Source organism: Rhamphochromis sp. 'chilingali', assembly GCF_963969265.1.
Source record: "Rhamphochromis sp. 'chilingali' genome assembly, chromosome: 3".
NCBI lineage: Eukaryota > Metazoa > Chordata > Actinopteri > Cichliformes > Cichlidae > Rhamphochromis > Rhamphochromis sp. 'chilingali'.
The window spans coordinates 33,981,489-33,995,140 of NC_137931.1; the positions used below are offsets into that span (position 1 = coordinate 33,981,489).

The 13,652-nt window shown below is 39.5% G+C and overlaps 1 long non-coding RNA gene across 1 annotated transcript; it reads right to left on the bottom strand.

Moving 5' to 3' along the window:
- Nucleotides 1–1,792: 1,792 nt before the first annotated feature.
- Nucleotides 1,793–3,238, bottom strand: LOC308394021. Its single transcript, XR_013971081.1, has 3 exons — nucleotides 3,063–3,238; nucleotides 2,127–2,228; nucleotides 1,793–1,931 (listed from the first exon to the last, which is right to left on the bottom strand). It is a non-coding gene; the product is annotated as an uncharacterized lncRNA (long non-coding RNA).
- Between the last annotated feature and the right edge of the window lie 10,414 nt (nucleotides 3,239–13,652).

Below are 13,652 nucleotides of genomic sequence, written 5' to 3' on the forward strand. Positions count from 1 at the left end.
ATAAAGAAAACCGTCAGCAGAGCAATATCCATTACAAACAGTAACACACATGACACACCTTTAGAACTTGTGAAAACCAGGCACAAATGCACATGGCACAAAGTACAGTGGATGATTGCAAAGTTTCCTCGCTGTTTGGCGAAAAACCATTATTACACATCTCCTCAGTTTCTTCTGTTCCTGTGAAACAGCACTCCTGTAAAAGCATGACTGCTGTCAGAAGATGTGCTTGGATTATTTATGGAGTGAGGTGTGAGAATCATTTCTGCAGGTGTTGCTTTTGGTCACGCTTGCTTGTTTTATGTCCCAGTTTTTAAAAAAAAAATCTAACAAGAAGACGTCACAAGGGGTCTGGAGCACATCTTTCACCTCATTAAGGTGCCAACACACTGTTTGGGTTTTTTGTATATGTAAATTTAATATGGACAAAAACACGTTTGGAGACTGGATTTATTTTATTTTCATTTATTAAATTAATTTAAAGATATATTGTTCATATGATTAATTATGAGTAGTGACCTGAGTACTGGATTATCAAATGTGAGGGATTCTTGGAAGAAATTATTGAAATATAGCTAAATATAGGGTCCTATTTTTAGCATATACTGATCCATCCAGACAATAATAATAATAATAATAATAATAATAAATTCCATCTTTTTCCTCTTCAGCTACATTTAAATAATACCAGTTTGTCCCAACTTCTTTTTACACATAGGTTGTACTTTTTACCCTGCTATATTATTCTTATGACTTTAAATGTTTTATTTCTAACCACAATGTTTTTAAATATATTAATTGCTTGGAAAATATGAATATTTATTATAGTCATAAGACATCACTTGAAAATAAGTCAATGGTAAGTCATACAAATTTTTACACATATTTAATTATGTCATAAATTTGAAGAAACACACACATACAAACAGTGTGGTGACAGTTATGATCAAACTTAGGTTTCACATTTAAATTTTAGAAAATAAATATGTATATATATATATTTTTACTACAGATAAAAGTTGCCAACTGTGTATCTAAATGTAATAGACAAAATGTCTGTGTGTTTATTTCTTCTACAACTTCTACACAATCAGGAGTTGCGATATAGCAGGTATATCTTGGAACTTGAAGGTTCTTCCTGTATTAGATTTTATGATGTCATCATGTTGCCAAGCAAGTTTTTATACACCAATTACAGTTGACGAAAGCATCATTTTAATTTCAACAGGATAAAATTACTCCTTTTTGACATTCACTCAAAGGTCTACCTGTTTGTTTGTTTTTAACTCTTCTTAATCTGATTAAATATATCAGATTACAATAATACAATAACAGTACATTAGTACAACTCCAAATCATAACAAAGATCACCTGAAGACGCTTTATATTGCAAGGTGAAACTCTACTACAATGATACTGAAAAAACTCCAACAATCAGAAGACCCCTTATGACCAAACACTTGGCAACAGTAGGGACGAAAAACTCCCTTTTAACAGGAAGAAACCTCAGGAATAACCAGGCTCAGTTAGAGTCAGCCATCAGTCTCTAACTGGTGAAGGAATTATTTTATAGAAAGTAGCAACATTTTTTACTTTAAAGGCAATTTTTCAGATACAATCCCAAACATTTGAAGCTTCCTGCTTCTTAAACATGGAATGGTTATTTGGATAAAAAAAACACCGTCAAACTGTACCTTTGGGTTCTCGGCTATAACTATCAATTATTTGATTGAGAAAATAATCAGCAATTTATGATTAATTAAACATTTTTATAAGAAGTTATTACCACAATAAAATGCCGCTTACAGTCACAGCAGACCAATGTTAGGGGTTCAATATACAACTTTTATTAGTGCAGTGAGGACAGAAATCCATTTGATCACGGTTCGCCTGAGAAACTGATCCCATGTGAGACGCCATCGTCAAAGCATCTAAAAATAAATAACAGCACATGCTCATCAGGAATGTGTCACTGCAGGAGTTCCACAAAAGTCAAAATGGAGCAGATCTGGGGGGGTATTTATAGACACTATTGTCTATTTAAAAATCTCTATTTAGAGCAGTTCTGTTGCTACTCTGAGAATGTAGGGCTTCATTCATGATACTTTGATCTGAATGTGACATACACGCTGTACAAGCCGAAGATCACACAGAGGTGGCGGCCGGGCCTCTGACTGAAAGTGGCTTCTCACGGTGTCGGTGTGCCGAGGTCTGAGCTCCGAAATCTCCTGTGTGCAAACGATTTGGCAAATGAAAGATCATTTAACGTAACTGGTTTCTAACATCAGGATGAGTAACATGAACATGCTGAAAAGATCTTTGATGCAGTATGTGAATAAAAATTTTTTTTGAATCAGATGTGCACAAATAAACACAAATAGGCATCTGTTTTTCATCTTCAAAGCCCATCATCATTCAGACAAGAGTCAGCAGCACTCCATTTGTTTACCGTGTTTGGCTAAAGAACACAGAAAAGTCTGTGTTTGTATAAATGCTTCATAATTTACCCACAGAGATATTAAATGTACAATTCACACCATACGTCAGAGTTTACACCTCTGTGGGTCTGTTTGAAGACACTTTGGCAAAACACTAAAGTCAGCATGAGCACATAACTGATATTTGCCTCTAAGACCTCAGCCACACAGGCCTGGAGACCAGGCAGCAACCTTTAGGGAAAACATGGCATTCCCTGAATGCTTGGCAAGTGGTTGCTGGAGGTTACTGGCTGTTGCTGGGTGAAATTAGTTGCAAAGAGGGTGCTGTACCAAAAGCCTCCTCATGATTGCTTTGGTTGCTAGCAGACTGGTAGACTGCAAGTCATTATTTCCCAGATAACTGCACTGTAGAAAAAAAAAGCTTGAAAAGGCACCAAAACCATAAACATCCAGAGATCCAGCTCAGAGACTGTAATAAGCTGAGGTTTAGCCGGCCTAGGTTGGCATCCAGATGTCAGTAAAAGCGGGCAGTGTCACAAGTCTGCAGAGCTTGTATATTGATGTGAAGTGTTAAGATTTAAAATTCAGACACACAGATGCAGATAGAGTAAACAGAAAACACACCTTTACTGCTGGATACGAGTCTAACAAAGTCATATAAAGTCAGACCCAGCAGGAGTCACACCAACAAAGCCACTGAGAGGGAAACGAGAAACTCTGACCAACACTAAGCAGGAGACAGCGCTATATATACACACAGGAGGGCAATCGGGGTGGGGTGAGACAGCTGGGAAACACAAGACACAGCTCAACTAATCACGGAGGACAAGACAAGAGACACCAAACACAGAGCCTGAGACTAACAAGATACGCACACACAGGGGAGGAAGGATAAACAAAACTATAACCTGCAGGTTTTAGTACTTCCACAATGGCTTCATGTATCAGATTGTTGCTTGAGTTGAAGCAAAACAAATCTTTTTGACCTGATGGTGGAAGAGGAAAAAAACTGTGGATTTTTTGGAAGACACTAAAGCATTAAGGTTATTCTTTGTATAAACACACTGGCTGAGAAAAACCAGTTTTCCCTGCCCAGTGTTTCATTCAAACTCTGTATGGAGAACAATGTCCTGTCTATTAATTACTCTGGGAAAAAGGCTCGTTTCTAAAGTCTGTCAGCTCAATAAAACTCAGTGAAGCTGGTATTTGGACACGAGCAGCTGCCAAGTAGATGCTGTTCCTCTCAGAAATGTCTTGAAACAGTTTGTACAGGAGTACAGTTTGTACACATTCCAAATGTGTACACTGTGTGGCCAAGTAAAAGAAATACAAATATTCAGCAATTCTTCTTATCTTTTGTGAGAAATGTTTCCATGTAACACATTGGAAGTTTCCGTTGCCTACTGGTGGTGGTCAGAGGGCCCGGTGGCGCCAGTGTCCGGCAGCCTCGCCTCTGTCAGTGCGCCCCAGGGTGGCTGTGGCTACAATGTAGCTGCCATCACCAGTGTGTGAATGTGTGTGTGGATCACTGGATGTGTAAAGTGCTTTGGGGTCCTTAGGGACTAGTAAAGCGCTATACAAATACAGGCCATTTACCATTTACACTTCCTTCTACATAAAAAAACAACAACACATAGATTTATAGCTAACAAATTTTGTTTCCAAGAAGTGAAATTTACATTTACAAACTCCTAAAAATGGATAGTGCGGCCAATTCCGAGCATATGTCCCACTCTTTTTTTCCACAACTAAACACAAAACCTAATTTTTCAGCTCCTTTGACAAAATGCATGACTCAAAATGTATGTGGCAAAATGTCACAAACTCATCAAATCCACACAATGTCTGCAGCTCTCTCACACACACACAGTCAAAATTTTGTTAAAGGATATGCAAGTCAAGTTTTCCAAACTGCATGTGGCTGTCTCTCTGCAAAAAATACAAAATAAGAAGTAAAAACAGAAAAGGACCAGAGGAGAGATTGAGCCTAAATGCAGAATGTTCTGTGTCACACAGGCTCCTTTCACCATGGTAACTCATGCTGAACATGGATATGGTCAGAGTTTCAGGTTAAACTCGCCTGGAAGTTGATTTTTTCAGCATGCTTTCAGTGTTATTAGGTGGTGCAGAAAGTGTATAAATGTTGTCATCGCTTTTACGCTCAAGGAAATGCAGAACATACGCCGAAAATACCTCTTCCATCAACCAATTTAATTTCACCTTACTGCTAACAAACTAAAGAGATTTCTACATCTCCTTTTTCAGGCTGTGGTACAGTAAGCTTTAATGTTCAACGTTTCTGAGCTTTCATCTGAGCCATTATCTTTGAAAAAAAAAAGCTGCAGCGCTGAGACCACACTCAGCCATAATATAATGAGCTGGAATTAAAATGTCAGTTTTACTGCTCTGTGCATGAAATCACTGGGTTAACGATTTTGTGCAGCATTAATGTCTTGTCTTATTTTGAACTGTGTTGTATTTCACTGTTTATAGCTTTTGTTCTGACCCAGGTCATAATTTTGTGTATTGTTTTTGCTCCTCCACACTTAATGGTGGCATTGTTCGTTTTCTCTGCATGGATTTCAAAGTCATGTGTAATCCCTCCAGCACACCCTGACTTTCTAGCTGACAGGCACTAGACACTTTATGCTTAATACCCAGCACTGATATGAAATTTGATCTGTGGTCAGTTTGAATGCATTTTGGCAAATCAAATGTGGAGAAAAACTTAACCAGTGCTTTCACCACAGGTTTTGCCCTCAATGAACGCAGCAGGGTGGCCTCGGGAAAACGTGTGGCGACATACAAAGTGATGAGTACATATTGAAGACCATCTTTGGTCCTACTCAGTCAAATACGGATTGGATGTGAAGAAGCTGGAGGGATTAACTTTTTGAGTTTACCACCCGTTAGACATATAAGACATGATCGACAGTATCTGGCAACATCAGATTGAAATCCTGGGCAGAGAAAATGGAGGAGCACTCTGTCATGAGTTTTCCTGATTCCTAAGTGTCCAGACAGATGGTGGTGATGGACCAGGCTTAAAACTTGTAGACCTGAGTGACCACTTCACACTCCATTCCAGACACTGGAGACCACTTACACAGCAAAAGACTGGTAAAATTGGTAAGACACAGGTTGGGTTACATGTGATTGTTTCTGGGCAGCAGACAAAGTAGCATCAGATACTTTAATGAGCTGCTTTCTGTCTATAGCCAGACTATAGCCAGACTGTGTCATCTGGTATCACATCAGATGACACAGTTTCATTTTTAACTTCAGGGGAAGGGCTAACAGGAGCATCAGACTCCACCACATCACCGAGCATAAGAGCCTGGGCACTAGTAACGATGCATGCCAGAAAAACTGAAGAGACACCAAGCCAAGAGGGGGCATGAAGGCAAGTATCAGCAGTTGGTTTTTCAGTGACTTCGGGCGTGGCAGGAAACACCTCTCCCCCAGCCAAATCACATCAAGATCAACATCAGCAACTGGCAGCTCGTCTGGCACTCCCACTCCCACTGTGCCAGACACCAAGGGGGAAAGTAGTATAACTGTATGAAGCAACACAAGCAAAATACTCCTTTTTATTCCCCACACTGATCAGAAAAGGCACTATGCAGCGTGCCACAGAATCCTTTGCATCAGTATCTCTTAAAATAGTGATCGCAACTTGGTCCACCTCACTGGCAGTCAGTGAAAAAAAACCTGCAGAGTTAAAAGGCTTGGACACTTTATCTATCTCTTCCGAGTGGGGTTTTAAGTTTGTTTGAGCCAGCTGATGCAAAGAAAGCCTGGCTGTGTTGAACTTTGTGCGCAGTTACACTCCTCTGACAGCAGCATGTACCTTTGAGCAGAGATAAAACTGTTTTGATACATTTTTTGTGGTTTTACCAGAAGAATTAAAGGTTTTGCGAAACGTTTCTTTCGTGTGTGTCTTTGCCATTAAAAAAAAAAACCCTAATTGAAGACTGCTGTTTGTTTCCTGTTTCTTAACTGTGAGTCAGGGTTGCTTTCTTTTAATGACTGCAATAACTGTAAACTTACCCTTTAATGAGGCTTTTTTCTTCTTCAAGAAAGACCCCAAATCTAAAACAGTTACTTTGAAGGAGAAATATTATGCTCATTTCCTGCCCCATATATTATTTTAAAAGTAGCTTTCTGTGGTTCACATTTCGGGATGTCTGTCTTAATTTGTTTAAATGTTTGAATACATGCGAGATATTTCATATTTGACTATAAAAATGAATAATTATTTTTTTGGGACAATAAGCAGCACTTCCCACAGCTCTCCATCTACTGAGAAGCACAGAAGATTTTCTGGATTTTCACCAGAAAAGGTGTTAGGCTTGGCCCTGCTGGGCGTTAACAGGGTGCTATCCACTCGTTCTACCCCCTACTGTGTGTTTCAAAGCCTGAACAGCTGTGTGATGTATGTCTACCAGCAGCTCTGCTTCAGACTTCAGATGCCCCATCGATCTACTATACGTTCTCTAATTATCTTCTATAATTAAGGACCAAAAGTGGACCAGGGTGAGCAGATAAAGTAGAATGGCATCATTGTCATTGTGAGCAGAGCAAACAGCAAAACTTAGCAATGTGGCTCCAACATGGTGTTTAAAATAAACCACTGAAGACCAAAATGCAGATGAATAAATACCATTATTCATCTGCATTTTATAAATATTTAAAATGGACAGAAATGCAGCATAGTTTGCTGTCAGTACAGACATTTATCAAAAAAAGTGTTTAGGTCTTTGGAAAGAAAGAGTCTCTGAATCTACAGGTGGGTGTTTTGGCTGATATGAAGCTTCTTCCAGAGGGTAACAGATGGTGAGCAGTCCCTGATAATGTTTTTTTGTTCTTTTGCGGTAGTGAGAGTTGGTTATGTCCTCCAGGGATGGCAGCTGGCAACCAATGATTTGTTCTGTTGTTCTCACCACTCCTTCCAAAGCTTTTTTGTTTGCGACAGAGCAGCCTGAACAGCACATTGGTAAGCAGTATGTTAAAAGAAACTCAACTGCAGTATATTAAAAACACATGAGTAGTCTCCTCTCCATGTTGCTCTTCCTGAGTGGAGTCTCTGATGTTCCCTCTTCACCTCTTCACGAGTAGTGTTGGCTGACCAATTGGCTGAAATTTCCCATTAGCACAGAGTGGGGCTGGAGGTGGTCTGAGTTACACTTTTTCCTGTTGTTCAGTATTACCTCTTTGGTTTTAGTGTTGTTCAACAAAAGACTGCTGATAGTCACTGAATTATCTCTGTATGCTAACTCATCTTGAGCCTGAGGAACAGTGACCACGATGGTGATGGATGAGTGGACAGGACTACAATCATATATATATAGAGTGGGTTAAAAAAAAAAGAAGGACTCAGCACACAGCCCTGTGTAGCTCCAGAGTGATGGATAAGCAAGTGCGGGGCCCAAGTTTGATGCTCTGAGAATTATTTCTTATGAAGGCAGTGATCCAGACACAGATGTCTGGGGTGACCAATTTTTAAGAACAAAGGTGATGTGTAGATACAAAGTTGATGATCCATACCATCAAGCTGTGCAAAAGATTTGTTGGGGTTAGGATAAGGAGACAGGTGACGATCATTGAGCAGTAGGATTGTTTCATCCTGAGAAAGAGCGTGCTTTCTTAGTGAGCACTGGTGGAGTATCAAGGGCTAATACAAAGTTTTGGACTCAGAAGTGGGCACGATAGGCAACAGATCACTCACAGTAAAGACTTTATTTAATACAAAGGACTTGGGCAACAGGTAACCACAAGGAGTGAGCATCACGCGGGATAGATTCATTGGTAACAAGGAGTGAAGATTCTGGAAGGGAGGCATCCAGGTGAGTGTCCAGTGGAGCAGGTGAGTGTGCTGTGAAGTCTGTCCTTAAACTGCAGGCTCTTAACTGCAGGTAATGACATGCAGGTGTGTCTGCAAAGAGCAGGAAACCAGCTCACCAGAAGGGAGGTACCTGGATGCAGAGGCAGGAATGGAAAAACAACCTGACACTCAGCCTGGATGATGACACGGAGAAGTACAGAGAAGGTCGGAAAGAGCTTCACTGTGTGGATCAGTGAAAGCAGATGATTGGCTGCTGAGATAGGAACTGTGGTACTGCACGAGGAAGTCATGAGTGGCAGAGAAGAATATGAAGGTGGTACAGGACATGTATGAGGACAGTGACGGGTGTTAATGTTTATTTGGAAGGGCAATGAATATTAATTAACATGAGCACTTAGATTAATCATATAAATATACAGATTTAGCTGCACAGGCTAATTTTCATGTGCTGTCCCTGGCAGGTTGATGGCATATAAGATTATTAAACAAAACCAAAAATACAGCAATCTGTGAGCATAATTAAAGACAGAAACATTTATAAAATAAAACACATACCCCATACAGGTCTGGGTGGTAGGTCTGAGCCCCTTCTTGTTTGCAGTGTGATGGACAGGTTGTCAGATCAGGTAAGGCAGAAGTCTCCAAGGACTCCATGATGTTTGCAGATGCCATCCAAAGAAAGAGATAGACAAGATGGTAGCGAGACCTGCTGTGATATATTATTTGGAGATGATGGCACTGACAACAAGACAAGAGGTTGAGCTGGATGTGGCAGAGCTGAAGATTTTCGGATCTTCATTGTTACTAGAATGTACAGGATTGGAAATGAGTGTGTCAGAGGGACAGCTCAGGTCGGGCGGATTTGAAGGCAAAGCTAGAGAGGCCAGGCTGAGATGGTTTGGACATGTGCAGAGGAGGGATAGTGGATATATTGGACATATATTAGACAAAGGATGCAGAAGATGGAACAGCCAGGCAGGAGGAAAAGTGAAAGAACATAGAGAAGGTTGATGGATGTAGGAAATGTGATGAAGGATGTTAGGGATAGGGTGAGAGTTTAGTTTAGAAACTACTGCTTTGAGGCAGGTTTCATCTGATTGGTTTGAACAGTGAGTGGGAGGGGCTTCAATACTCTCAGCCAGAGATGCGTGACCATATTGGGGATTTGTGCTCTCTTTCACATCATACAGAGCTAACTGTATTGATGAAAACTTTTAAACTGAGTGGGAACCAGTTTAAAATGAACATCCAGTACTGGAACAAAAAATAAGGAAGAGAACATCATTTCCTTAAACAAGTTAGTAATTTATCCTTTATCCAAATAGTTATTTTCCCATACAGAGTAAGGAATATTAGCTATCACTTTCAGAACATATAATGCTGTTACTCATAAGGCTGATAATATTGATGATTGCTTCTCTCACCCCAACCGGTCACAGTAGATGGCCCCGCCCCTCACTGAGCCTTGTTCCGCCGGAGGTTTCTTCCTGTTAAAAGGGAGTTTTTCCTTCCCACTGTCACCAAAATGCTTGCTCATAGGATTGTTTTGTTTTTCTCTGTATGTATTATTGTAGAGTCTACCTTACAATATGAAACGCCTTGAGGCGACTGATGTTGTTTGGTGCTGCATAAATAAAACTGAATTGAGTTAAATTGATGACAAGGCTAACACTCATGTTGTTGTTGTGTTACTCAGTTGTGAAATGGAAAAGGCTGCGATAGAGTTTGAGGGTGTGGTTAAAAAATAAGCATTTAACAGTTTAGGAGTCAAAATGGTTACCATGGTTATATCGGTTTCCAGTAACTGGTGCAATGGGCGTGATTTCATCAGAGTGAGTATGGCTCAGATATTTCCTGTGACTTCTCGTCACTTCTGCTTCACTGATTGATTCCGGTGTAATGCTTGCTGCCTTTACAGTTAACTTTAATAAAATCAGGATCCTCATCCTCAGTGGATTTCAGAATGGACTCTGTGGAATACATCGCAGTAAAGACCTCAACGCAGCCTCTCAGCAGCTTTCTTAATGGAAGCAGTCGCTATAGGGAGGGTCACACAAGATACTATCAGGTGCCTGAGTTTAAGGTGCAGACCATGAACCACAACATCCTGTCAAAAATCCTGAGTGGGGATAATTCTTTTATGTTGCTCTCTCTCTCTCTTTCATGTTATTTTCTGTAATTATGTTAGTTGGTTAATGAATAAAACAATGATGCTTTCAGGGGCTCAAATATTTTCATTAAATATTAGGATACTGTCTTAATAAACATCGGTCATCGAGGTGCTACATCCTGAGCACCTTGTATAATTTCAATAAATAAGGTGTATATTTTTAAAAAGTACAAGAACAAGGGTTCATCTGATCACCAGCTTTCAAAGCGTGGAAATCACAAATTGCACATGGTGTAAGTGACAGCTTGATAAGCCACTCAGAAAAAAAGCTGTCTTAATGAGAAAGAAACTAAAATGTCTATTGTCAGATTAACTCAGGGGTTCCACTAAGGCCCCCTGAGATAAATAAGGGCTCATTAGTGTCCAATAATTCATAAATGGTGCCAAAAGCAAGTACGACAGGTCTCCTTTAACATAATCGACTTTGAAAATATATTGTCACCTGTGGCTATAATAACAAATAAATAGTGAGATACTTAGCTTCTTAAAAACGTAACTATCTCTGGCATGTCGTGTTGCGCAACTGCAACTGTGAGGATGTTAAAAGGTCTCTCGGCATGGTGCATTTTCCCCAAAAGCCTTTGCTGTTTAATAGTCCTTCACTGATGAAATTAAGAGGCCAGCCAAAAGGCCACCATAGTAACGTGGACAAAACAAATCACTCTGCTTCAGGCTGTAACCTCGTTAGAACAATGCGTCGTGGTTGTTTGGAGGCTGTGTCTGAGCCATGGTTGCTGAGGGAGGCAGGCAGGCAGAGATAAGCCTCACTGACAGTAGTGATAACATGAGAGTAGGAATAATTGCCCAGAAATTAATCACACCCCGAGTACTTCAGGCACTTGATACCCTGTTTTCATTTATTTGTATCCACTGAGGCCACAGCATCCGCCTCAGACTTCAAAGTAATCTGAAAGATGATGTGTGAGCATCAAAATGATTAACAGACAGGGAACCTTACTACAACAAAACTAATTTACATGATCTATTTTCTCTGATTACAGATATATTTAAAATGTCCCTATTATATGTTTAATATTTTAACACTGTCACCTACAAATTGAGTGAATAGGCTTTAATAGTTCTGCTTGGACAACCAGCACAGTTCAACAACTCTGATCTCCTCTGACAGATCCTGGAGAGTCAGAGCAAGAACAAACTTATTTCCTGTGGCTGTACTCCTCTACCGCAGAGGTCTCAGTAATAATTATGAAAGTCAAATGGAAATGTGAAGCCTCCTTACTTTAATGACACAGTTTTATATTTTCAGTACAAAGTGTGTTGCACCCACTTCATATAGCATAATGCTAATTGCTGACTAGTTCACATCACGTCTTCTTTGTCAACATGTGGATGATTGGGTGTGTCTGCATCGCTTACTCGAGGAACACCTGGTGCCAGGATACACTATAGGAATCAGTGGAGGCAGTGTGATGCTTTGGGCAATGTTTTTTTCAATATGTCTGAAAAAATCTTTTCATTAAAATCATATTTTTGAATAAAAAAAATAGCTTTTTTGAAAAAATAAAATATAGATATTATTTATAGCTCTCTAAGAAATATACATCCTGGACATTCATCTTTAATAGCATAGTTTTTCAGACTCGTAGGTGCCTGGTTTTCTAGAACTTGCAAAGCACTGCAGAATTTAATTTACCAGAATCCTGTAACTGCAAACTGTGGCTACTGTCTAGTAACAGTTCTATAGTACTACCTCCAAGCACAGCTTTAGTGTGGTCTGTTTGCTAAGGTTAGAGAGTGAGGTTTATCAATAGTTGATCAAGACGTCACAGCAGACTGTATAGAAATTTCAAGGCACATTCATAGCCTGTATAGAAAAAGGCCACAGTTGCCTTGATGTCAGCCATTAATACTTGACTTTACATTCTGAAGCTTTAGTCTTAGTATGTACAGAGTATGTAGTTATCAGCTAATAACAGGACTTCACTAACTTGTTGCTATGTAATACAATGAAGGTCATTCAGTCTATACACAAATCTGTCTCATCTGCAGTGGAAGTGGATTAAAAAACACACACACACAAATGGACTTAGCTAATGTTTTTCCTATTTTCCTCTCTTGATAATATTCAAATGACTCAGAGGAAATCAGAGCGTAAACATTTTTTCACTAATCTGAGTATTTATTTTCCTCCTACTGCTCATCGGAGACTTTTCCAGCATATTTGAATTTCAAAACAAAACTGTTTGACCTTAAAGGACAACTATGTCCAAGGTCACTTGTCAAATCACAAACTAATTTGACAATTTTTAAACTCACTGCTGGAAAGGGAACCTGGTGAACCATCTTATGTCAACATCCAGACTGAATCTGTCAAATCCTGCTGATATCTGTCCCGTTACATAATATCAATTTACTCACATCACTTTTTTCCCATTTTTTTTAAATGACACACTCAGACTGCGAATTTATATCTTTGCTCAATTTGAAGAAGTAGGTCAGTGAATGCTGATGGGTGGTGGGGTTGCATGTAAACACAACTATTACCCTCTACTGCTGAAGGTGACGCTTACATTTCACACTGGAAAATATGGATTTAGTTCCATTTTATTTTACACAGTGAGAATCAAGTTTAAATAAAGCTTCCACGATGCTTTTTTAGAAAATTATGGAGACAAATTAACAGGATCCTGGGTGAGAGGGACACTGATAAATGATGCCACACGTTGTAACCACATTCTAGTTTATCCTGATGTCATTTTCTCTTTTTGTCCAACGTAGAATTCTTACATAATAACTGTAAAAATGTGATCAAACAGTCATTAAATTGAGAAAAATGTATTTCTGAATCACTAAAAAAGCCATATGCAGTGCACAAAAAAATAGCATTATGCTATATTGCTAGTAATACCTGAATGGCTCTACCATGCTAAGAACCAAAACAAATCCTGTTCTTTCTCACTTTTTCTGGAATGCACTAACTTGGGACTGACGTCACTCCCGGGGGTTGGTTTTGTAACTTCATAGTAACATAGATGAAGATAACTATGCAGCTGAGTGGCATTAGGCCAGGTTGGCATAAAAAGAAGAAAATAAAAACACCTTCAGTCCTGAAGAGCACAGAATAGCAAAACAGGTGCAATAAAAAGGAGGAACCAGGATGAATCCTATTTTTACACACTGAAGAGAGAGGGTGGAAGGGGGGGAGATCTGTGAAGCTCATGATCCCAAAGATCTGGAA